Here is a 25,440-nt window from a genome sequence, read left to right as displayed (position 1 = left end):
TTCCTGGAGTCTGTGGTTGGCTTTTTTGAAGGCCGAGGCTGTGAGCCATGGGCTAAGAGCCAAAGGGCTCTGGTCACCTTGGCTCTTATAAAAGGGTTACTGACCTCCAGGTGGGTCTGGAGTTCTCCCAGAATTACAACTGATCTCCAGTCTTCAGAGACCTGGAGCTGAGGAGGGTAAATTCTGTGGCATCCCTGTAGCGTTCCCTCCTGTCCCCAAACTCTACCTTCCCCAGACATTACCCACAAACCTCCAGAAATTCCCCACGCTGTAATTGTCAATCTTGTTTTATGCCTGCCACCATGAACAAACCAAAACAACTCACAGCTGAGATGGGGTGCAAGCTGGCCAGATATTTCACGTCAACAGTCTCTATTCTCTGGCTTCTTCTGTTCCTCCTGCTTCCAGCCATTCTAATTTCTCTGTCTCAATCCCTCCTAGCTCTCTCCCTCTCCTTTCTTCCTTGGAAACTTAACAGCACTTATATTAACAATTTTATTGTAAAGCTTCTCTACCAAACTTTAAATTGGCTCCCCATGACCTTTTGAAAATGAAAATGCTGGGGGGAAGAATTAGGACTAATAAAAGGAAACACTTCTTCACGCAACGTGTGATTGGTGTTTGGAATATGCTGCCACAGGAGGTGGTGATGGCCACTAACCTGGATAGCTTTAAAAGGGGCTTGGACAGATTTATGGGAGGAGAAGTCAATCTGTGGCTCCCAATCTTGATCCTCTTTGATCTGAGATTGCAAATGCCTTAACAGACCGGGTGCTCGGTAGCAACAGCCACAGAAGGCCATTGCTTTCACATCCTGCATGTGAGCTCCCAATGGCACCTGGTGGGCCACTGCGAGTAGCAGAGAGCTGGACTAGATGGTCTCTGGTCTGATCCAGCTGGCTTGTTCTTATGTTCTTATGTTCTTATGAGATTTGAATTGCCAGAGGAGGTTGTCCAGGAGACCAACCTCCACCTGGGACCTATCCTGGAGATCCCCTGGATCATCTTAGGACTATCAGAGATCAGTTGGCGTCTTTGCAAGGTGGATTCCAATGCATTGTAGTCCACTGAGGTCCATGTCCTCTCCATCCTCAGATCTGTAAGAGTTTCTAAATTTGGATCTGGCAACCTTGCACCCTCATTCTCCACTGGTGAGCAGGGGGGACCTGGCAATTCTGAGGTCATCTGAGGGTGGATGTTGCCATTTTCATAATCAATGGGAAAATCTCATTTAAAAGGCTCCACGCAGGAATATGGCCAGAGAGATAATTACATCCCGGAGCTCCCCCCTGATGTTATCAAATCAGAGCTGAGATTGAATTTAAGAGGATTAGACACAAATCACATTTGTATCCTATTAGCCCGGATAGAAATGACAATGGTTATTGATCCACAGGCCTCTGGGTGGATGGATGCTTCTTGCCAGCTGGAGTCAGGAAACCCGGGCGACTTCCCAGAGACGTGACGCGACACAATTTTACACATGCCTGGGAATGGAAACCTTCCTTGGGCCCATCTGCCGGTGAGATGATACCCAGGCTACGAGATGCACTGTTGATCAACTCAAAATGACAATTATGGAGCATTCAGGTGGCAGCTGTGAGCACCAGCTGGCGCTGGTTTGGTGTTCCGATGAATACTCCGGTCTGCTGCGGCTAATAGGAATGAGCAGGTATAATGGGAGCCAGAGCAGTATGCTGGAAAAAGGAAGAAGTCTTTTTCTTCTTCTAAAGCACAATCTACTGGATCAACCCAGGCGCTACCAGGGCGGCTCAACATCTCGGATGCCACTTTGCCCTAATCTGGGAGGGCGTAAGTTTCTAATGGCAGTAGGAACATCTGAAGGCGTAGATGGTGCGTCAGTCTCCCTCCTTCCTTCCTTCCTTCCTTCCTTCCTTCCTTCCTTCCTTCCTTCCTTCCTTCCTTCCTTCCTCCCTTCCTTCCTCCCTTCCTTCCTTCCCTCCCTTCCTCCCTCCTCCCTTCCTCCCTCCCTCCCTCCCTCCCTCCCCTCCCTCCCTCCCTCCCTCCCTCCCTCCTTCCTTCCTTCCTTCCTTCCTTCCTTCCTTCCTTCCTTCCTTCCTTCCTTCCTTCCTTCCTTCCTTCCTTCCTTCCTTCCTTCCTTCCTTCCTTCCTTCCTTCCTTCCTCATAAGAACAAGCCTCATAAGAACATAAGAACAAGCCTTCCTTCCTTCCTTCCTTCCTTCCTTCCTTCCTTCCTTCCTTCCTTCCTTCCTTCCTTCCTTCCTTCCTTCCTTCCTTCCTTCCTTCCTTCCTTCCTTCCTTCCTTCCTTCCTTCCTTCCTTCCTTCCTTCCTTCTAAGAACATAAGAACAAGCCAGCTGGATCAGACCAGAGTCCATCTAGTCCAGCTCTCTGCTACTCACAGTGGCCCACCAGGTGCCATTGGGAGCTCACATGCAGGATGTGAAAGCAATGCCCTTCTGCTGCTGCTGCTCCTGAGCACCTGGACTCACTCCCTCCCTCCCTCCCTCCCATAGGAACAGTGCACAAGTGGGACACTCTCCCCAAAGTACTATGGAAACCATAGAGTTTTGGGGGGATGTGCTAGAGTGTTTCTACTTCCACAGCATTGCACCAGGGAATGATGTCAGCCAGGCTGCACCCAATCACCACCCCTTTTACCTGCCCCCAAACATCTCCCACCAATTGCCAGGAGGCAACCTTAGTTAGGTCTCAGGTGCTATGATGGCAGGAATGTTGTGTTTGGATTGTTGAAATCTGGGCTCAAATGCCAATTCACCCTTGAAGCTCCCGGGTGATGAGTCAGCCCCTACCTCACAAGGTTGTCTTATGGGAAAAAGGAGAGGGCCATGTATTCCTTGAGTTCCTTGCAGGAACTGAATGAATATATAATAGATCAACAGTTTCCCAGTTCAATCCTCTGCCTCTGACATATCATGCCTACTTGCGTGTGAAACTAACATTTTCCAGGAACAAACCAGGTCGACAGCTAAATGCAGACTCCTTTCCCCCATAAGTTTGCTGTGGCTGCCAGAGGAAATGTGGAGTTGCTCCATCCAATTCCAAATTCAGGTGATGCTATCTATCAATGCAATGTGAATGTAGAACTCTTTGATTTATGCTTATTCGCCGTGTGCCCAGACTTAATTTTCCCAAGTTAAAATTTAATGAAGCAGAAATACCAAATATATTTTTTATCCTAGGACGTCATGCAGTCAGCAAAAGTTTCACCACATAGATCATGATCTTTCATTAAAAAGCTATATTAAAATGGGAGATGAAGAAAAGGGGAGAGAGAAATGAGGGAGGGAACTAACACGGCCGGGACAATGGTCTTCCTCACCAGCAGCATCTCTCATCTTTGTGTTCATCTATTTATTGGATAATCAGGAACGGGGTCTAGAAAACCAAGGATTGGTCTCTTGTCTCCACCTTGAAATTAGCTCACAATGGCTGGCCAGCTCCAGGAATGGGAAATCCATGGCCTTTGGGAATGGGTCCCGGGAAGAAGAAGAAGAAGAAGAAGAAGAAGAAGAAGAAAGCAGCGAAGAAGAAGAAGAAGAAGAAGAAGAAGAAGAAGAAGAAGAAGAAGAAGAAGAAGAAGAAGAAGAAGAAGAAGAAGAAGAAGAAGAAGAAGAAGAAGAAGAAGAAGAAAGAAAAAGAAAAAGAGGAAGAGGAAGAGGAAGAGGAAGAGGAAGAGGAAGAGGAAGAGGAAGAGGAGGAGTAGGAGTAGGAGTTTGTATTTATATCCCCCCTTTCTCTCCTGTAGGAGACTCAAAGGGGCTTACAATCTCCTTGCCCTTCACCCCTCACAACAAAACACCCAGTGAGAGGTAGGTGGGGCTGAGAGAGCCCTGTAGAGCTGTGACTCAGCCCTAAGGTCACCCAGCTGGCATGTGTGGGAGTGCACAGGCTAATCTGAATTCCCCAGATAAGCCTCCCACAGCTTCCGAAGCAGCAGAGCTGGGAATCAAACCCGGTTCCTCCAGGATTAGAATGCACCTGCTCTTAACCCCTAAGCTGTGACAGAGACTCTCTTTGAGGGTCAATGCCATAGAGGCCACCTGTACCATAGCAATCTCTGTACTCTGTACTCTTGAGATGAACTGCAATTCTGAGGGTTTCTCAGGTCCCACTTGGAGACTGGCATCACACTAGCTGTGAGTATGATGATGTCACATCCAGGGAATACCTGAAACTGATGGTGGCAGCTTTAGTAATCACCAGAAACTCTACGGTTTTACCAAGGGCTCCTCTTGTAATTCGAGCTAGAAACCCACCTCACCTTCATATACTGGTTGTAAGAGGAAAGCTAAGCCATGGGGGCTAGCTTATGGGGGAGGGAGGAAAGAGGGCATTGGTGTTGCACCAACAGCAGGGTTGAAGATTTGTTTCCCTCATAATCGGAACGAATTTGATGACTTCGGATGAGATCAGAGGGGACTCTCATTGACCTTAGTACCCAAAAGCTAATCGGGTGTTGTTCTGATCAACAGAGACATAATAAATTAGCAATGAATAATTAATGACTCCCCAAACCTATTCCCTTCATGCGATGAGGGAATAAATAAATAAAACTCTCATCTGGCAGCCAGTCAGGAAAGAGAAAAAATCTGGTCATGCCAGTGAGAAGCCGGACCAGTTGGTGTAACCTTGCATGATGAGAATGCCAAAGTGCATGGACTAACAGTCTGTCAGCAACCACCTCCTGGTACCAGTCAGCAGAACAGAAGGGAAACCGCTGGGTTGATTGTTCTATTGCTGCTGAAAAGCCCAGGAAAAATCACAACAGGATTGCTCTCATGATGTCTGCCATTGCACGGGGTAGAGCTGTTTGTTTCTTACCCAGGTGTGGGACTGTGGCCCAGTGGTAGGGTGTCCGCTTTGTGTGCAGAAGGTCCCAGGCTCTATCCCTCATTAAAAAATCAGAGAGGATCCAGCAGGTTCCTCAAGCAGGTTCCCGAGAGTAGGTTACCACCATTTGTGTGCGCCTCTAGAGGGGGTTACCAATTGCGGATTTTGCTAATGCGATTTTGGTCTTAGCTACCTCCCTCCTCTCAGCAGTAGGCCGCAGAACTCTGGTGAAGCAGTCTAGCAGGAGGTGGGTGAAGGTGCCACAAGTGGCAGCCTCCGCGCCTGCACTGCTTTCCTCAGCCGTCCAAGGACCTGCACAGCTGTAAGTTATGTTCTTGCTACACCCCCCCCCAGGGAATGTGGCTGCCCATCTAGAATGCCTCGCCATGCCCCCCCTGTGCCCTTCTAGCCCCATTGGCGCTACGCCACAGTTTGAATCCCACCACCATGGGAACCTGTTAGTAAACTGTTTTGATCCCACCACTGATTAAAAAGATCTAGTAGTATATGAGGCAAAGATCTCCTTCCGAGACACCCGAGATCTTCTGTCAGTCAGAGTAGACAGGACTAACCTTGGGATCGGCCAATGGTCTGACCTAGTGTAAGTATTGCTTCATATACTTCAATCATAATCTCTGTCTTGGAAGTGGAACTGAATTCTACAAGTGGTCAGTATCAAGCACCAATTCGTATCATACATAACACCATTCTCCTTCTTCTAAGGCAGTGCACCAGGAATGATGTCATTGTATGCACCAATCACCACCCCTTTTACCTGCCCCTAAACATCTCCCACCAATTGCCAGGAGGCAACCTTAGTTAGGTCTCAGGTGCTATGATGGCAGGAATGTTGTGTTTGGATTGTTGAAATCTGGGTTCAAATGCCAATTCACCCTTGAAGCTCCCGGGTGATGAGTCCGTCCCTACCTCACAAGGTTGTCTTATGGGAAAAAGGAGAGGGCCACGTATTCCTTGAGTTCCTTGCAGGAACTGAATGAATATATAATAGATCAACAGTTTCCCAGTTCAATCCTCTGCCTCTGACATATAATGCCTACTTGCGTGTGAAACTAACATTTTCCAGGAACAAACCAGGTCGACAGCTAAATGCAGACTCCTTTCCCCCATAAGTTTGCTGTGGCTGCCAGAGGAAATGTGGAGTTGCTCCATCCAATTCCAAATTCAGGTGATGCTATCTATCAATGCAATGTGAATGTAGAACTCTTTGATTTATGCTTATTCGCCGTGTGCCCAGACTTAATTTTCCCAAGTTAAAATTTAATGAAGCAGAAATACCAAATATATTTTTTATCCTAGGACGTCACGCAGTCAGCAAGTTTCACCACATAGATCAGGATCTTTCATTAAAAGCTATATTAAATGGGAGATGAAGAAAAGGAGAGAGAATGAGGGAGGGAATCAATTACGTCGATTAATGGCTCGCCAGCAGCATCTCATTTTGTGTTCATCTATTTATTGATAATCAGAACGGGGTCTAGAAAACCAAGGATTGGTCTTTGTCTCCACTTGAAATTAGCTCACAATGGTTGGCCAGCTCCAGAATGGGAAATCCATGGGGTTTTGGGAATGGGTCCTGGGAAGAAGAAGAAGAAGAAGAAGAAGAAGAAGAAGAAGAAGAAGAAGAAGAAGAAGAAGAAGAAGAAGAAGAAGAAGAAGAAGAAGAAGAAGAAGAAGAAGAAGAAGAAGAAGAAGAAGAAGAAGAAGAAGAAGAAGAAGAAGAAGAAGAAAGAAAAAGAAAAAGAGGAAGAGGAAGAGGAAGAGGAAGAGGAAGAGGAAGAGGAAGAGGAAGAGGAGGAGTAGGAGTAGGAGTTTGTATTTATATCCCCCCTTTCTCTCCTGTAGGAGACTCAAAGGGGCTTACAATCTCCTTGCCCTTCCCCCCTCACAACAAACACCCAGTGAGGTAGGTGTGGCTGAGAGAGCTCCGTAGAGCTGTGACTAGCCCAAGGTCACCCAGCTGGCATGTGTGGGAGTGCACAGGCTAATCTGAATTCCCCAGATAAGCCTCCACAGCTCAAGCAGCAGAGCGGGGAATCAAACCCGGTTCCTCCAGATTAGAATGCACCTGCTCTTAACCCTACGCTCAGACAGAGACTTCTTTGAGGGTCAATGCCATAGAGTCCACCTGTACCATAGCAATCTCTGTACTCTGTACTCTTGAGATGAACTGCAATTCTGAGGGTTTCTCAGGTCCCACTTGGAGACTGGCATCACACTAGCTGTGAGTATGATGATGTCACATCCAGGGAATACCTGAAACTGATGGTGGCAGCTCTAGTAATCACCAGAAACTCTATGGTTTTACCAAGGGCTCCTCTTGGCAATTCGAGCCAGAACCCACTCACCATATACTGGTTGTAAGAGGAAAGCTAAGTTATGGGGGCTAGGTTATGGGGGGAGGGAGGAAAGGGGGCTGGAAAAAGCTGCACCAACAGCAGGGTTGAAGATTTGTTTCCCCCATAATCGGAACGACTTGGATGACTTCGGATGAGATCAGAGGGGACTCTCGCTGACCTTACCCAAAGTCATCGGTGTTGTTCTGATCAACAGAGACATAATAAATTAGCAATGAATAATTAATGACTTCAAACCTATTCCCTTCATGATGAGGAATAAATAAATAAAACTCTCATCTGGCAGCCAGTCAGAAAGAGGAAAATCTGGTCATGCCAGTGAGAAGCGGACCAGTTGGTAACCTTGCATGATGAGAATGCCAAAGTATGGACTAACAGTCTGTCAGCAACACCTCCTGGTACCAGTCAGCAGAACAGAAGGGAAACTGCTGGTTGATTGTTCTATTGCTGTTGAAAAGCCCAGGAAAATCAACAGGATTGCTCTCTATGATGTCTGCCATTGCACGGGGTAGAGCTGTTTGTTTTTACCAGGTGTGGGACTGTGGCTCAGTGGTAGGGTGTCTGCTTTGTGTGCAGAAGGTCCCAGGCTCTATCCCTCATATTAAAATCAGAGGTGGGATCCAGCAGGTTCTCACAGGTTCCTGAGAGTAGGTTACTAATTATTTGTGTGTGCCGAGAGGGGGTTACTAATTGGTGATTTTGCCACGTGATTTTTGTCTTAGTTACGCCCCTCCTCTCAGCAGTAGCGCGCAGAACTTGAAGCAGTCTAGCAGGAGGTGCGCCGGCGTGCGTGGCAGCCTGCGCCTGCGTGCATTCGTTTCCCGCCCAAGGACCGGCACAGCGGTTATGTTCTTGCCACACCCCCGCCCAGGAATGCCCCGCCTCCAGAATGCTCGGCCATGCCCCCGTTGTGCCCCGCCCAGCCCCATTGGCGCTACGCCACAGTTTGAATCCCACCACCATGGGAACCTGTTACTAAAATTTTTTGATCCCACCACTGATTAAAATGATCTAGTAGTATATGAGGCAAAGATCTCCTTCCGAGACACCCGAGATCTTCTGTCAGTCAGAGTAGACAGGACTAACCTTGGGAGATCGACAGTCTGACTCAGTGTAAGGCTGCTTCATATACTTCGAATCATAATCTCTGTCTTGGAAGTGAACTGAATTCTTGGCTATGGTCAGTATCAAGCACCAATTTGGGGTCCTATTAACGTATCACACATAACACCATTCTCCTTCTTCTAAGGTACCATAATGGTGTTTACCCCCTTTCCTCCTCACCTTAACCTGACCAAGAGAGGATAAGAGAAAGCAACAAGGCCAAGGTCAATCAGACAGCCCCTTCTACAGTTTGAAGTGGGGTAGCCTAAAGAGAGATCTAGTTTGTCCACAGGTTTGTCTGGGTTATACTATTTCAGATAGAATGGTGATCACATGGTTGAACATCCTTCAAACAAACAATTCAGACATGCAAATTGGTATAGAAATCAAGGTCACAAGTGGGGCTATAGGTTCTGAAGAAACAGTTTGTAATCATAAAGTAATAAAAGAGGAAGAAGAAAGAAGAGCTTGGATTTATACCCCACCTTCCTCTCCTGCAAGGAGACTCAAGGTGGCTTACAAGCTCCTTTCCCTTCCTCTCCCCCAACAGACACCTTGTGAGGTAGGTGGGGCTGAGAGAGTTCAGAGAGAACTGTGACTAGCCCAAGGTCACCCAGCAGGAATGTAGGAGTGCGGAAACACATCTGGTTCACCAGGTAAGCCTCAGACATGGAGGAGTGGGGAATCAAACCCGGTTCTCTAGATTAGAATCCACCTGCTCTTAATGGTGTTTCTCTCCTACAGGAGAGAAAGGGAGGATATAAATCCAAACTCCTCCTCCTCCTCCTCCTCCTCCTCCTCCTCCTCCTCCTCTTCTTCTTCTTCTTCTTCTTCTTCTTCTTCTTCTTCTTCATAAACAACCAACCAACCAACCAATAAATAAATAAATTAGTAAATAGATCTGTGGTAGGATAACAAACAGCCCTGCCATGCAATGAAATGGTGCTTATTTCTTAATTGGAGAGATCAGAGAGAATCTTAGTCTTGAATAATATCTGGAGATTGGTGCCGTTTGTAAGATTCGGAGGGAAAAGATGTCTGTCTTTTCTTGCTTTGATCACCTGGTTGCCATAGTAACCCTGGTTGATCAGCAATTCAGAAGAAGGATTGAGGCAGAGGAAAATTCTCCATCTACACATGGGATCCCTGAGGCAAACTATCACTTACATCCAGATCACAGGAAAACAGCAGAAAAATGGGACTCTATGACTTGTTCTACAGAAATATTCCTCCTGAGGGAATCAGTTTGCAGACGGATGGCAGAAACTTGAATTCTATGATTGTGTACCTTGGTTTCCCTGCAGGGCAGAATGGTGGAAGAGCCAATATTTGTCTGTAGCTGACACAGCTGTTAAGGACAGAAACCAGGGCCTATGTGGAAACAGAACAGTGAGGCTTCCAGCTTATGCCTGATAACAGTAGCATGCTATACATGTGATGAGACAGCAGCAAACCCTTTCTCGGTTAGCTAGGTTGCCAACCTTCAAATGGGGCCTGGAGATCTCTCAGAATTACCACTGATCTCCAGACTACAGAGACCAGTTCCTGAGGAGAAAAGGGGCTGCTTTGGAGAAGGGAATCTGTTGCTTTATATCCTCCTGAGGTCCCTTCCTGATTCCAGCCCAAGCCTCCCCAGGCAACACCTCCAAATCTTTAGGAATTTTGCTGCAATTGTCAGCTCTACTTACTAGCTAGAATGGCGAGCAATATCAGGACACCCCAGTGTACACCACCACATCTGCATAGCCCCATTCCGGTTTCTGTTGCTTGCTCTCTGGAAAGCATAATGGAAAGGTGATTGCAAAAAATATTAAAGATAGATCCTGGCTGTCCAGATATATGAGTTTCAAGACAAGAAACGTCATGTTTATTTCAGATCTCTGTTCACTTTATATCATGCTCCGTCTTAAAACGGAATTGACAGAGGCTTTGAATGGGTTTGAAACGTTGCGAAGCGCAATTCCTTTTCTTCTGCTGTCCACCCAAGGACCCATTTGAAACCACTGATCCTACGCAAACACAAGCTTTAGCACAAAGATCAGAGCCACAATTTATTGATTGATTGATTTTATTATTGATTTTATGTACCGCCCCTTCCCCGAAGGGCTCTGGGCGGTGGACAACATAATACGACAACAAACAGATGGAGCACATAATAAATTACGAATTAAAAATAAATAATATAGGCTCCACAAACCATAGAATACTAAAACCCATTAAAATACAATATTATTTTAAGCATGTCTCACCCAGTCTGCAGTCGCTCAGCATGTCTCACCCAGTCTGCAGTCTCTCCGTTAGTTACAATCAGTTCTGGTTACTGCTCGCAAAGTCCTTATGGCTCTGGATCCACACACATCTGCACAGCTACCTCTCCTGCTATGCACCATCATGACAGGTTCCCTTATACAAGCAAAGCCTTCTGAAGGTTACATTGTGGAAACTGGAAAGATCAGCAACTGCCCGTTCATACACATTCTCTGCGGTGGGCCCTACTTTGTGAAAATGGCCTGCCTGAAGAAGTCAGGAAGGCTCCCATCCTTAGAATCATAGAGTTGGAAGAGACCCCAAGGGCCATCAAGTCCAACCCCCTGCAATACAGGAACACACAATTAAAGCACTCCTGACAGATGGCCATCCAGCCTCTCTTTAAAAACCTCCAAAGAAGGGGACTCCACCACACTCCGAGGTAGTGCAGTCCACTGTTGATCAGCCTTACAGTCAGGAACTTTTTCCTGATGTTTTGGTGGAATCTCTTTTCCTTCACCTTGAACCCATTAATTCTGGTCCTAGACTCTGGAGCAGCAGAAAACAAGCTTGCTCCCTCACCAACATGACATCCTTTCAAATATCTAACATGGCTATCATGTCACCTCTTAACCTTCTCTTCACCAAACTAAACATATCCAGCTCCCTAAGTCTCTCCTCTTAGGGCATGGATTCCAGACCTTTTTACCATTTTGGTTGCCCTCCTTTGGACCAGTTCCAACTTGCCAATATCCTTCTTGAATTGCGGTGCCCAGAACTGTATACAATACACAATGTTATTCTGCAAAATCTACAATACAGAAAGGTTCAGGAAAGAAAGGGATTACAACTGTAGTAAAGTGCAACTATCCAGGATGTCCTTTGTATGTGGAATAAGATTATACTTATGCATTATAGGTGTAATTTTGCTCTTGCTTTTACTTCCGCCTTCATAATTCCTCTTCCTGCAACTTTTATAGAATAGTTTGCCTGGTTATGTGGAGAACAACAATGGCAAACCATCTCTATTAGTCTCTTGCCTTGAAAACCCTACCAAGTTGCCATGTCGACAGCTACTCGATGGTCCTTTACACACACACACACACACACACACACACACACACACACACACACACACACACACACACACACACACACACACACACACACACACACACATTTAAATCCTTGTTTTTGATTGTTCATCACTTTGAAGACCAGAGGTGGATAGAACAATGGCATAAAAGCGTTCTATATAAATAATACATGAGGATGGATCAAGGACTTGCATGTGGATTGCTTTGTTTGTTTGATTTGTTAATCTTTAGCCTGCTCTCCTCCACCATAGGAAGTAAGGCTCAAATATTCCTATGTAGAAATACTGAGTTATCCAGGAAAAGCTTTTTTTCTCTGTTCCATTTTATTGACTCCCATAGAATATGAAATCTGTCACATTTTGACTTGCTTGTATCATACAAATAATATTATGGAAATTTAGGTAATTTATTGAGGTTTGACTATCTATTTCAAAATTCTGATTATAGCCTTTCCCCATCACTGCTGTGAAGAATGTTTTAACCCAGGACCACATGGAAATTTATCATGAGCTCCATTTTTAAAACTTTGATTTCCCCCCCAGATAGCTGGAAAGATCACAATTGATGGTTCCACAATGTTGAGAGTTCCATTATTGCTTCTTTGTTTCAGAGCTATAAGATGGTGCCATCAATGACATGGCAACACAGCCCCCCCACCTGCTACCTGAAAGCATCAATAGCAAACCCTCCCTCCCCCACCAATCCAAATCTGTACTTGATGACACAATGTCCCTGGAAAGCCAGTGTGGTTAATGGTTAGCAGCGGTGGACTCTTACCTGGAGACTGGGGCATGATTCCCCACTCCTCCACATGAGCGGAATACTATTATCTGGCGAACTGGATTTGTTTTCCTACTCCTACACATGAAGCTCGCTGGGTGACCTTGGGCCAGTCACAGTTCTCTCAGAACTCTCTCTGCCCCACCTGCCTCACAAGGTGTCTATTATGGGGAGGGGAAGGGAAGGAAGTTGTAAGCCACCTTGAAACTCCTTATAGGAGAGAGAGGCAGGGTACAAATGCAAACCCTTCTTCTTCAGTTATTTGCCAAACATGGCCCCAATATCATTGTTTCAAATCGTAAAAACGGCAGGTGGGAACCCCCCTCCCCCTTCCCCAATGCTGTGGTGATCCAGACTAGACTGGGGAGCGGGGGTTGTAGACAGGAGGAACCTGAGTTGGTTATAATGTTGTAGAGGCCACCTCAAAGCAGCCATTTTCTCCAAGAGATCTGATCTCGGTAGTCTGGAAAGTAGTAGCGATTCCAGGAGATCTCCAGGTACCACCTGGAGGTTGGGAACCCTAGAAAAACATCACGAAGAAGAAGAGTTTGGATTTATACCCCATCTTTCTCTCCTGTAAGGAGACTTGAAGTGGCTTACAAGCTCCTTTCCCTTCCTCTCCCCACAACAGACACCTGGTGAGGCAGGTGGGGCTGAGAGAGTTCTTGAGAGAACTGTGACTGACCCAAGGTCACCCAGCAGGAATGTAGGAGTGCGGAAACACATCTGGTCCACCAGATAAGCTTCTGCCACTCAGGTGGGGAATCAAACCCGGTTCTCCTGATTAGAATCCCCCTGCTCTTAACCACTACACCACTACTGCCTGATACTGAATCAGCCCCCATCAAGGTCAATACTGTCTGCTCTCACCGGCAGTAGTTCTTCAAAGTCGCATGCACATCACCTTCAAAGTCTTTCACATCACCTACTATGTCATTCCTCCTAATTCTTCTAACTAGAGATGCTAAGGATTGAACCGGGGACCACCTGTACACAAAGTTGATGCTGTACATGACAGCTGTTCTGGTATTCTGTAGATTCTGGAGCCTACAGTGACAGGAAGAGACATCTAGAAGTAGAGATAGCGTCAGCACACGTCTCTAACCTACAGAACACAACCTGCTGCCAATAAAAGTAGACCTCCTTGAGCCGGGTGGACCAATAGTCTGACTCAGTATAAAGGGCAAATAATCTTGGGCAAATAATCAGGAGAGCCAGGTGCTTTGGAGTATGATGCAACAGGTGGCACTACGTCCCTATTTTGTGGTGCCGATAAGATCCTCGCTATAGTGTGTTGCCTGTATCAAAGCGGACTTTGCTTCTATGGTAATATTCTCCAGGCTAGCTGTGTTATTTGCATGCAATCCTTTGTACAGTGTTTGCATCTAAAGCAAATAAATTGACCTTCAGTCTTCTTGTGAATGAGGGCGTGTCCTGCCCAGGGTAAGGCAAATGCTTCACTTTTAAATGCCCTTATTGTACCTACCTTGGTATATAACACCCTTGAAGCTGTAACCTTCAGGTACTTGTTCCAAAGGTCTTCTCTATCATTTTTGGCTACCTACTTTCTAGAATTTTCTGCTGTAAAGTGCTGTCAAACTGCAACTGACCCATGGCAACCCCATAGTGTTTTCAAGTCAAGAGATGAACAGAGGTGATTTTGCCATTGGCTGCCTCTCTCATGTTGGGCTTCCTTGGTGGTCTCCCATCCAAGTACTAACCAGGCCAAACCCTCCTTAGCTTTTGAGACCTGACAAGATCAGAGTAGCTTGGACCATTCAGATCAGATTTTTCTGGCTTGGCTTATTTTACATTGACCCTATTCAGCAAGAGCCAGAGTGGTGTAGTGGTTAAGAGCAGGTGGACACTAATCTGTTGTGGGGAGAGGAAGGGGAAAGAGGTCATAAGTCACCTTGAGTTTCCTTATAGGAGAGAATGGCAGGGTATAAATCCATACTCTTCTTCTGCTTCTGAGATGAGTGTCTAGAGCAAGAGGGGGACAAAATGGGATCCACATATACACACTAGGGTGGTTTTTCGCTTGGCCTGTAAATCCTCAGTCATCTCAAGAGTATTAAATAATTTGAAAACCATTCAGGCCCCTTCTGCACATGAAGAATAATGCACTTTCAGTCCATTTTCACATTTGTTTGAAAGTGGATTTTGCTATTCCACACAGTAAAATCTGGCTGCAAAGTACCTTGAAAGTGGATTGAAAGTGCATTATTCTGCCTGTGCGGAAGGGGCCTAGAGCAGCAGATGGGATGGAAGGTGGCATGGTAGAGCCTGTTCTTGTCAGATCTCAAAAGCTTAGAAGGATGGGTACTTAGATGGGAGACCACCAAGAAAGACTCTGCAGAGGCAAGCAATAACTGACCGCCTCTGTTTGTCCCTTGCCTGGAAAACCTCATGGCTACAACTTCACGGGGGAAAAAATAAAATAAAAGGACATGATACAGGGAGTGATTTAAAGTGTGGCAGGCATAAGCTGCAAACTGTTCCTCTGTTCAACACACTGATGTAATTTCTTATATGATAGATCAAGGATCACTAACTGTCAGCCTATTATGGGCTGCATCCAGTGGCTGGTAAAATCCAACCCAAGCTTAATTGGTGACTCAGACGCTTCCTTGTGGTCCACCTGAGCTCGGAAGGATAGATGAAGCGTTCCTTGTGAGCATTTAGTGTCGCCAGCTCACCCCCCTCCCCCCACAAGAACTGTTTCATTCCTTTAAACAGAATTAAAGAGGAGCAAGGGCCACCTGTGACTGTGTGTCGAATCCTATTTTTATCCTTTCAAGTAGTGCCAAGTGGCTTATGTAGTTTTTCTTTCCCCATTTTGTCCTCAGCAACCCTGTGTGGTAGGCTAGGCTGAGAGAATGCAACTGGCCCAAGATGGCTCAGGAAGTTTCCTGGTGGTATCGAGGTTCGAACTCAGGCCTCTCAGATCCTAGTCCAGCCTTCTGACTACACAATACTTCCCGACTATTTATGTCTTGGCTATTTCATCTACCGGTACTTCCTGCAATCCACACCTGTACAGCACTTCTGGTGTCATGCTCAAGAACATCAAATTAAAGAGAAAAACCTACTACGCCCAGGCAACGAACTACAGCAAAGCCACTCCACACAGCATATAAACCCAAACGTGCTGTATTTTCGCATGTCTATCCTTAAAGTGAACAAGTGCTAAAAATATACGTTAACAACCAGAAGACAATTCAGCCAAGCCTATATTGAGACTTGTATACCAAGTTTGGGTTGCTGTGTTTCATTTCAGTGCTTGCTCATGTATGTTTGTCTTCTGGTTGTTGGATTGGATTGAACTATATAGCATTGTACCGCAACGGGGTTCCTATTCTCCGCAACCCTTGCCTTCCCTGGGCTCGGTCTCCAAACCTCCAAGGGTTTTTCCCACCTGGATCTGGTAACCCTACCCCCTAAACCAGTGATGCCGAACCTATGGCATGGGTGCCAGAGGTGGCACTCGGAGCCCTCTCTGTGGGCACTCGCACACAGAATTCGTCATGTGGGGGGTGGAAAATCACCCCCCCCCCTCTGCACACACACATGCATCTAGGCTGGCCTGGGTCACTGAGCACGACGTGCACACACCGCGGTGAGCAGGAAGGACTCGGCTGGCAGGCCTGGTGCCTGTGCTCTGGGTGGCTGCTGCCCGAGGGGGGAGGGTGCAGAGGAGGCAGAGATGCTAGAGAGGCATAGAGCGGTGCGCATGGGACTTGCTGGAGACTAGAGCAGGCTGGCCCCTGCTCGAGCGGGTGGAACGGAGGAAGAGGGAGCTAACTGGTTTTTTCTAAACTAAAACCTCAGCATTCAGGTTAAATTTCTGGGTTGGCACTTTGTGATAAATAAGTGGGGTTTGGGTTGCAATTTGGGCACTCGGTCTCAAAAAGGTTCGCCATCACTGCCCTAAACCCCTGCAGCATGAAGAAATGCAAAATCTGCTCGCCCATCTGTGATAAATCATTCATAGCCGTTCCACAAACTGCTTCGCATCCTCCACGTCCGGGAAGCCTTTAATCATAAACCGTCAAGCTTTCGGTGCTCTCATCAGTTCATCAGCTGCCTAAATTAAAAGCCTTCTCCTCTCTCCCGAATAGACAGGGGCAGACCAGAGAAACAATCAGTGTGTTTTCTAATTTAGGAATCAACTGGCAAACAACGGTGCTGTTAAAAAAGACAGCGCCAGGATGCCAGATCTGTCCACCCTCCTTCCTTTTTGTGGGCATATCTGGTCTAAAAGCAACCCCCACCCTCCCCAGTGCAGTTATACCTTAAAAACATAAGAATATAAGGAGAAACCTACTGGATCAGACCAGAGATGGGATTGCCAGTCCTGTCAGAACAGTCCTGTCAGAGGAATTGGAGGTGGTGGTGGTGGCTGTTACAAAAGGTCACTTCCATTTATAACCATAGAGTTTTTGCAAAATGCTAGAGTGCCCACACTGTCAGTTCTGGCTTTAACTGGAAATGATGTAAGGGTGCTGCATGATGCTGGAGCACATCCCCTCCCCCAATTCCCTACAACAGAGGTCGAGGCCCAGCGGGTGATGAAGGAGGATGCTGGGAGGCCTCCCACTCAAGCAGGATCTCTGGCATCCCCAACCAGTGATCCATTTAGGCCCCTTCCGCACATGCAGAATAATGCACTTTCAATCCACATTCACAATTGTTTGCAAGTGGATTTTGCTATTTCACACAGTAAAATCCAGCTGCAAAGTGCATTGAAAGTGGATTGAAACTGCATTACTCTGCATGTGTGGAAGGGGCCTAAGTCCAGCATCCTGTTTCACACAGAGGGCCAATAAAAGGCCATAAATGCCAATGCCTTCCACAGTTGTTGCCTCGTGGCACTGATATTCAGAAGTTTACAGCTTCTGAACATTGAAGTTCACTTTAGTCATCATGGTTACTAGCCACTGCCAGACCTCTCTTCCATGAATCTTCCTAATCCCATTTTAAAGATGTCTAATATTTCGGTCTAATACACTACATCTCCTGTCAGTGAATTCCACAATATAACAACTCATTGTGTAAAGAAGTACAGCTAGATTCCAGTCCAGTGGCACCTAAGAAACCAATAGGATTTTCAAGATATAAGCTTTTGAGTGTCAAAAGCTTCATTTGTCAGATACAACTTGCAACGAAGTTCTCTGAGTCCTTATATCCCAGGCAGAAGTTAGGAAGGGTGTTGCACAGAAGGAACTTAGGATGCATATAGTAATTAGTTTTAACAGAGTAGCGGGGAAATGTTTAAGGGCAGAACATTAGCATCTGTAGGGAGATAAGAATCCTATTTCCCTATTCAGTGGCATGTGTGCATGTGTGTGTGTGCATTGTTGTGAACTTGTGAATGAATTCAGTTTCAGCAATCTCATGTTATAATCTCCCTTTGAAGCTTCTCTGTTTGAAGACCACCACCCTTAGGTCAATAATGGAATGACCTGAAAGATTAAAATCTTCTCTTACTGGTTTTTGAGTGCTGTGCTTTTGGAAATCAGAATATTTCCTTTTGTCCATCCTGATTCTACTGCCCATCAACTCCGCTGGATGCCTTTGAGTTCTGGTATTTTGTGATAGGGAGAAAAGCTTCTCCTCCTTGTACATAAGCCTGTCCACTCTCCTCTTCCTTGTACATAAGCCTGTTGATTTCAATATACTTGGAAGGATATAATTCCGCTTTGGATGGCACATTAGGCCCGACACACATTGTCTTTTGGAATCCTTCTGTGGTTTCTCAACCTTCCGTGACAACAGAAGGGAAGAAACAGCCCCAAACAGCTGAGAAATCAGCAAAGAGAACAAGCTGATTGCTTACGGCATATGTTTAATTTTTTTCCAATTCCAAAGACTTTATTGGCATTATGTTTAATTAACAACTGTTAGCAGAATGTACAAAGTGCGTAAAGAGGGGGTCATTAGTGTCATATATACCCAATTAGCAATTGATTGGACTTGTTTCCCACTCCTTTGAATGGTTCTTCGGTGGGGTCTTTGTGGTGATAATGTCCGCAGTTCTGATTTAATCCCCTGTTCCTGGCTTCATCCCTACAACTTTGTAGAAGACTGTTCAAACTTGTATTGTGTTTTAGACTCTGTGTTTCAAATAATACCTGAGCTTCAGTGGCAACTATAATAATGTATGGTGCTATCTCTTGCAAACAGGTCCCCTATTCCACATTTATGGCAAAGAAACGTGCTCATCTGGTCATGCACTTAGCATTGCCAACCTCCAGGTGGGGGCTGGAGATTTCCTGGAATTACAACTGATCTCCAGATTATATAAATCACATTTGTGTATTTAAAACATTTGTTCCATTTCTGTAGAAAATAACTGCTTTGGAAAATGGACTGCTAGGCATTATAACTTACTATGATCGCTCCTCTCCCTGCTCTCTCAGACTCCACTCACAAATCTCCAGGTGTTTCCAAACTTGGAGCTGGCAAGCCTGACATACACTTTCTACATTGAAAACCAGGGGGCGGGAGACACTGCAGGGAAATGGCAGAAGAGCCTCAGCAGCAAGAACAATCCTCAGCAGTTACAGAATAAAGGGTGGCGACAGCACAGCCCTAGCCAAGTTGCAATCAGCAGCCCACTGCAGCCTCAGATAATGGGGTAGGGCTGGCACAACCTCAGCCAGGCTGCAATCAAGAAGGAGGGCCAGGAAGACTGAAGACCCAATATCAGGCCAAGAGGACAAGACAGACAGCCCACTGTCCACTAGGAGGCTGGAACAGGAGGCTCCCAGGAGAAAGGGAACCTCCTGAGAGGAATAAAAGCATAGCAAGACAAGAGGGAGGTTGGTTGGTGTGATGCAGGCCTTGTAGCAGTGTTGTTAACTACCCAGCCTGTGAATGGAAGTCAGAGTTGTGTCTTATTTGACCCAAGAGGGCAGGGTTGGTCAGCCAAGGGGGCACTCACAGCCTGTAAATGTAATCCCCATGCCCAGAATGGGTTGAACCAGTAAGGGGGTGGAGACTCAGAGCAGCAGAAAGGCTGCAGAGCTCTTTGGAGAAGACAAGGCTACCAGACTCGGACCTTGGTTGTATAAGCCCTTGACACCTTGTTAAGGGTTTCTTTTTGTGGTTGTAATGGGTGAGAGTTCTCCTGGAAACCTTCATCATGTTGCATCCTGTTCATCAAGCCCTTGGAGTCTTCAGGAACCAACCCACTTGCAAAGAAGAATTGGACTTGGCAATATCAGTAGACTGTAACTAGAAGGACTTGAAATGCAACCTGAACAGGACCTTGAGTTGTAATGTTAAATGTTGATGTTTAATGTTATTTGTAAAGAGAAGTAAACTGTTTTGTTTAAATTTGGTTCTTTGCAACTCCTTCCAAGTACTGCCCCACAGAACCCACAAGCTGAGGTTACATAAACACTTCGATCATATCTATGGATCAAGCTAAAAGTCCATATAATTTGCTCCCAATCATACATAGCCAGCTATCCCTGATTGTTTGTCCCCCTAATCTGGAAATCTGAAACATGTTACCAGTGAAAATGAAAGTTGCATTTAACTTTGCCCTTGATAGACCAGTCCCAAGAAATTATGAACACCTTCCTTAATCATACTCTTTTTTTGGTCAGTGTGATACAGCGATTAGAGTGCCAAACTACAGTCTGGGAGTACCCAGGTTTGAACCCCCAGATTACTGGGTGACCTTGATCCAGTCATACACTCTCCTCCTAATCTACTTCACAGAGTTATTGGGAGGATAAATGTGAGGAGGGTAAAAAGTTGTAAGCTGTGTTGGGTCTCTAATACAGGGTCCCCTCTATTATAGACTTAATGGGATGTTATTTTCTCTCTCTCCTGGCTGTTGGAAATCCTATCCCACTGGGGGAAAGTTGGAACAAGAAGGAAGTAAATGAATGTTTTCTTTTAAAATTAAAACTGTAAAAAGAGTGATTTGTCTCTGTCAAAAATCCTGCAGCTCGGGGACAGCTGATGAAATGGTTTGGCAGCAAATTCGAGGAGGGGTGGCGGTGGAGGAAAGGCAGTATTTCTTGAAACCATGAGGTAAAAAGGCAAGGCCTAAAAGCTTTGAATTAATTCCTCACAATCATGAGGTAGATTCACTGGCCAAAAACCCAGTTTATTCGCTGTACAGGAGCAAGGGTTTTTTCAAGATTGTATATTGTGATGGCTGTTTTGCTTTGTGGCATTACACTGGCAATTGTCAGCATGTGCAAATTTGCCTCATAATGAGTTACAGCAGCCTAATCGATATCATAATTAACCTGGGAGGGAGACTCCCCTGTGAAGCTTTTGAGATTTGCCACAAATTTGACTGGGGCTCACGTAGAGACTGTGACTGAATAAGTTCTCTTCAGGAAAGTAATTGGACTGTGTTAAAAGTTTATGCACGTTTTCCAACTGGCTTTCTATCTATCGATCACATTTGTATTCTACACTAGTTTCGAGGAACTCTAAATGGTAGTGGCTGTCTAGGGTCTCGGGAAGCCGTCTTTCATCTCTGCTGCCAGAACATTGCGGGATATAATTTAGCCATCGAGAGTTGGCAAGTCTGCCCAACTCCTGTGATGTAACCTGAGGAGACACTACAACATGCCCACTTCCATAGCAGCTCCAACAGGCTGATTCCCTTTCATTATTCTGTAGTATTTTCCCATGTACTTCCTTTCCCCATTTCTACCTTGTGAGAGCAGTGATTTATAAGATTTATAAGGATTCATTACTAGAGAACTATGGCCGTTTCCCCACTTTTAAAAATGACGTCGGTTTCATCTGGCGTGGACCTTTTCAGCGCGGGGATTGTGTTCCCCGGCTTCCCCACTGCCCCGTGCTCTGCGTGGGGTCATCAAAAGGCGCCGTTTTCAGCAGCGCCAGAAATGACGCGCGCTGAGGGGCTGCGAGAGCCGCAGAGTCGGGGCGGCTGCGTTGTCGCCGCCCCTGTAGTGGGGAATACCGTTGGACCCCGCGCTACTTGGCAAGAGTAGCGCGCAGCAAACGGTGAGTGGGGAAAGGCCCTATATTCACCACCTAGATTCTAGTCTAGTAGCACCATTGAGACCAAGAAGATTTTTGGGGGTATAGGCTTTTGAGAACTATACCCTGTTTCCCCGAATATAAGACATCCTCAGAAAATAAGACATAGTAGAGGTTTTGCTGAAGTGTGAAATATAAGGCATCCCCCAAAAGTAAGACATAGCAAAGTTTTTGTTTGGAAGCATGCCTGACGAACAGAATACAGAAATATAAGACATCCCCTGAAAATAAGACATAGCACATCTTTGGGAGCAAAAATTAATATAAGACACGGTCTTATATTCGGGGAAACACGGTAGTAGAATGGAACAGTTGAGAAGGTGGACTTATAATAGATAGGACTGGAGTTATAGAATGCCGAGCCTAGATAGTTGGTTTTGTATTTTTATTGTTTTGTGATCTACTTGGAGTTCCAGAGACAAAGGCAGGCTAGAATTGAAGCAAGGAAATAAATAAAAAATTCTAGTATGGAGGAGTGGTCCATCAGAAACTTCCTTGGCACAACATAAAAAGGGCTGGGCACATCTGGTCAGGAAATTTATGAATGGGAACGTACGTCTTGAAGAAAGTCCGGTTTTTGACACATCTGGCCAGGGCCATAACAGATATGTTGAAGGACCATAGAACTCCTCCACCTTTCTGTAAAAGGCAAATTATGAGCACACAATGCCACCTTGGATTGGGGTCATGTCAGAAGGGGAGAAGGGATATCACCCTTCAACCGTTACTCGGTTTTTCTGATTGAAAGGGGTAATGGGGGACAGTCATGCTTGTGGAAAACTTTCCAGGTGGCAACCACAATTGAACTCCACCATCCAAAGTGATTCGTGATCAAGCCACTTGTTATGTTGGTCTGATTCCTAATTCTAAGTGGTCCAGTCCCATAAATTCAATCTTTGTGAGCAAGGATGGGGGGAGGTCACCACTGAAGGACAATGAATCACAATGTGAATGCGTGAAGTAGGCCTTGATCAGGTCATAATGCAATGTGGGTGAGCTGGAGAAACGGCAGCTTTGGTGAGAGACTGAAGCTGCAACGAACCGTGGTTTATCAGCCTTTCAGTCACCTGACTCTGAAGGGCATTTGGCATTACGATGTGTTACTCTGAGGTGCAATTCTTTTGAAGAAGTCTGAACAAGTATAGCTTTAACAGACCAACTCCAGTGTTTACAAGTTCAGACCTGCCCAGTGCTGAGGTAAGAAAGCTGTCACGCATGCTTAGCATTCCCTGAGCGACTGACCGGTGCGACCGAGAAGGGGTCATCAGTCACTCAACAAGCACCTGCGATTGGGCAGCGTCTCTTCGGGAAACGCTGAGGGAGACTTTGCCCCTGAGGCAAGTTGAAGCTTGTATGTCAAATGACAGCCCTGCTTGGACAGCAAATGAGAGGAAGGAAAGAGCAATAAAAGCCGCAAATAGACTGGATTGCGTCCTTGACTCAGAAACCCAAGCGCGGGGCCTGTTATAATGGGGCCTAATTGTTACTTTTCCTGTTGGCATTGGAATTCAGGGTTGCCAGCCCCAAGGTGAGACCTGGAGACACGCAGGAATGACAATGCAGCTGCCAAAGACAGAGATCAGTTTCCCTGCATGTGAGCTCCCAAAGGCACCTGGTGGGCCACTGCGAGTAGCAGAGTGCTGGACTAGATGGACTCTGGTCTGATCCAGCTGGCTTGTTCTTATGTTCTTATGTTCCCTGGAGACAATGGCAGCTTTGGAAGTGGTGCTTTGTGGAACCGGTTCTCTGCTACGCTCCCTCCTCAAACTCCATTTTCATTTTTTAAAAAATTGATTTCTACCCTGTCCCTTCCTCGGCACAGCCAGCTCAGAGTAGCTTCCAACATATAATCTACATTTATAAAACATACATGCCCTGTTTCCCCAAATATAAGACATCCCCTGAAAATAAGACGTAGCAGAGGTTTTGCTGAAGTGCGAAATATAAGGCATCCCTTGAAAGTAAGACATAGCAAAGTTTTTGTTTGGAAGCATGCCCGACGAACAGAACACAGAAAAATAAGACATCCCCTGAAAATAAGACATAGCGCATCTTTGGGAGCAAAAATTAATATAAGACACTGTCTTATTTTTGGGGAAACACGGTATAATATAAACACCAAATACATGTAAAGAATAATTCCAATCAAATATTATAAAATCCCAATTTATAATTAACGGGTTAAGACAGTGTCCTATGCCATATAGCTACCTTATTTAGGTGGACGATCATTTAGAGTGATGATAACAGATGAATGGGGGGAAATCCACCTATGTGAGCTATCAGGTCAAAGAAGTACATATGATAGTAGAAGAAGGAAAATTAGGGAGGGAAGAGAAGAAAGTGGGAAGGGGAAAAAAAGGAAAGGACATAAAAGAAGGTAAAAAGGAGATGGACCAAACTAAGAAGGATGAGGGAGGAGAACAGAAGGGAGAGGTGGCCAGCTGATCTGTGTAACCGTTACTGTCCTCAGCCATACCCCTGCTATAACATCTCCATTTTACTGAGCAAAGTCCCACAGGGCCTAGACACAGTGTGTAACAGTCTAGACACAGGGTGTAACAGACTTCTCTCTGTGATACACCTCTGAAGATGCTAGCCACAGATGCAGGCGAAGCATTGGGAACAAGATCTACCAGACCACGGCCACACAGCCCAGAAAACCCACCACAACCAGTTGAATCCAGCCGTGAAAGCCTTCGACAATACATAGTTGGGTCAGTTTTGGTTCAGGGTCTAGAAAACTGTACGCTTCCACATTAGAATGTAGTCCTGAATGAATATGAGAATTATCATTCATTTTTACCCGCTGCCTTTGTCAAAACCATTATTTTTTGCATTATTGAACATGCTACTTTGATACAAGAGCATTTATACCAAAATGTATTTTTACTTTCTAACAGAGGAGAGAAGCGGGCTAGGTAGGCATTAGGACCTACCCGGGTGGGTCCTAATGCCCACAAAGAAGGTCCAGAATGTTTTGTTCTATGGCGGAGGGATACATAATCCTTCTGTTATTTTTCTGTGAAACAGAGTATAGTGGTGTGGTGTGCTAGTGTAGTTCAATCCACTGCTTTGCTGGATTGTTTGTTTTTTATTTTATTTCGTGCTTTTTAAATCATCGTTTCTTGGCTTTTGTTCTACACTTGTTACTTTCTCTAAACTGAAACGTGAACCTTTCTTGGGGAGGCGAATGCAAAATATCTGAAAGGAAGGAATAAAAGAAATAAACACAGCGGGCAGTGAGGGGTATAAGGAGACAAAGGCAGGGATAAGCAGCTTTCTCATAATCATAACTTGCATATCAAATCTGTAGCAGACTTGTCATAACTGTGTGGGTTGGTTAAAACAGTGCTGTGCCCAAAAAGCCTGCTTTTGCCACCACTTCTGGTGTGTGTTTTGTCATTCGAGCCCTTTAACAATTCACTCAGCTGAGTTCCATTGCTCTTCTGTGTTCTGGTAGCTCATGCCCTTATCTTCACTTTTGGGTTATAATATGGCCAATTTTAAAAGCTAGTCTGGCTCACGTCAAACACCGACCTTAGTCTTATTCACAGGTTATATGGAACATACGTACAATCCATGTATAGTGGATTGTATGGATGTTCCATCCTTGACTTTATTCTTGAGTGATTCTCATGCTACGTTCAAATCATGTACAAATAAATATGTGATGGAAACCCCACATTTATCTAAGTATTGGCTCCCAGTTCCATTTGTAAAGAGAACAACTGTTCGCTCTTTCTTACAAACAGACATACGCACATGCAAGAAGGATGTACGTGCGTTTGGTGCAACTTCTGAACAGGGCTCTTGAAAATGAACATCAAGCTCGTTTTTTATTTTGGCATCCACCCACACCATCTTTATGAGCCCTGGCTACAACAGGCAGAGCTGTAGCAAGGGGAAACTGTGCCCGGGGCACGTGTGTGTCCTGCGCAAGACCGGTGCAAGATGCCCCA

This window comes from Sphaerodactylus townsendi, linkage group LG02 (genome assembly GCF_021028975.2).
Source record: "Sphaerodactylus townsendi isolate TG3544 linkage group LG02, MPM_Stown_v2.3, whole genome shotgun sequence".
Classification (NCBI taxonomy): Eukaryota; Metazoa; Chordata; class Lepidosauria; order Squamata; family Sphaerodactylidae; genus Sphaerodactylus; species Sphaerodactylus townsendi.
This window is presented reverse-complemented; position numbering follows the sequence as displayed.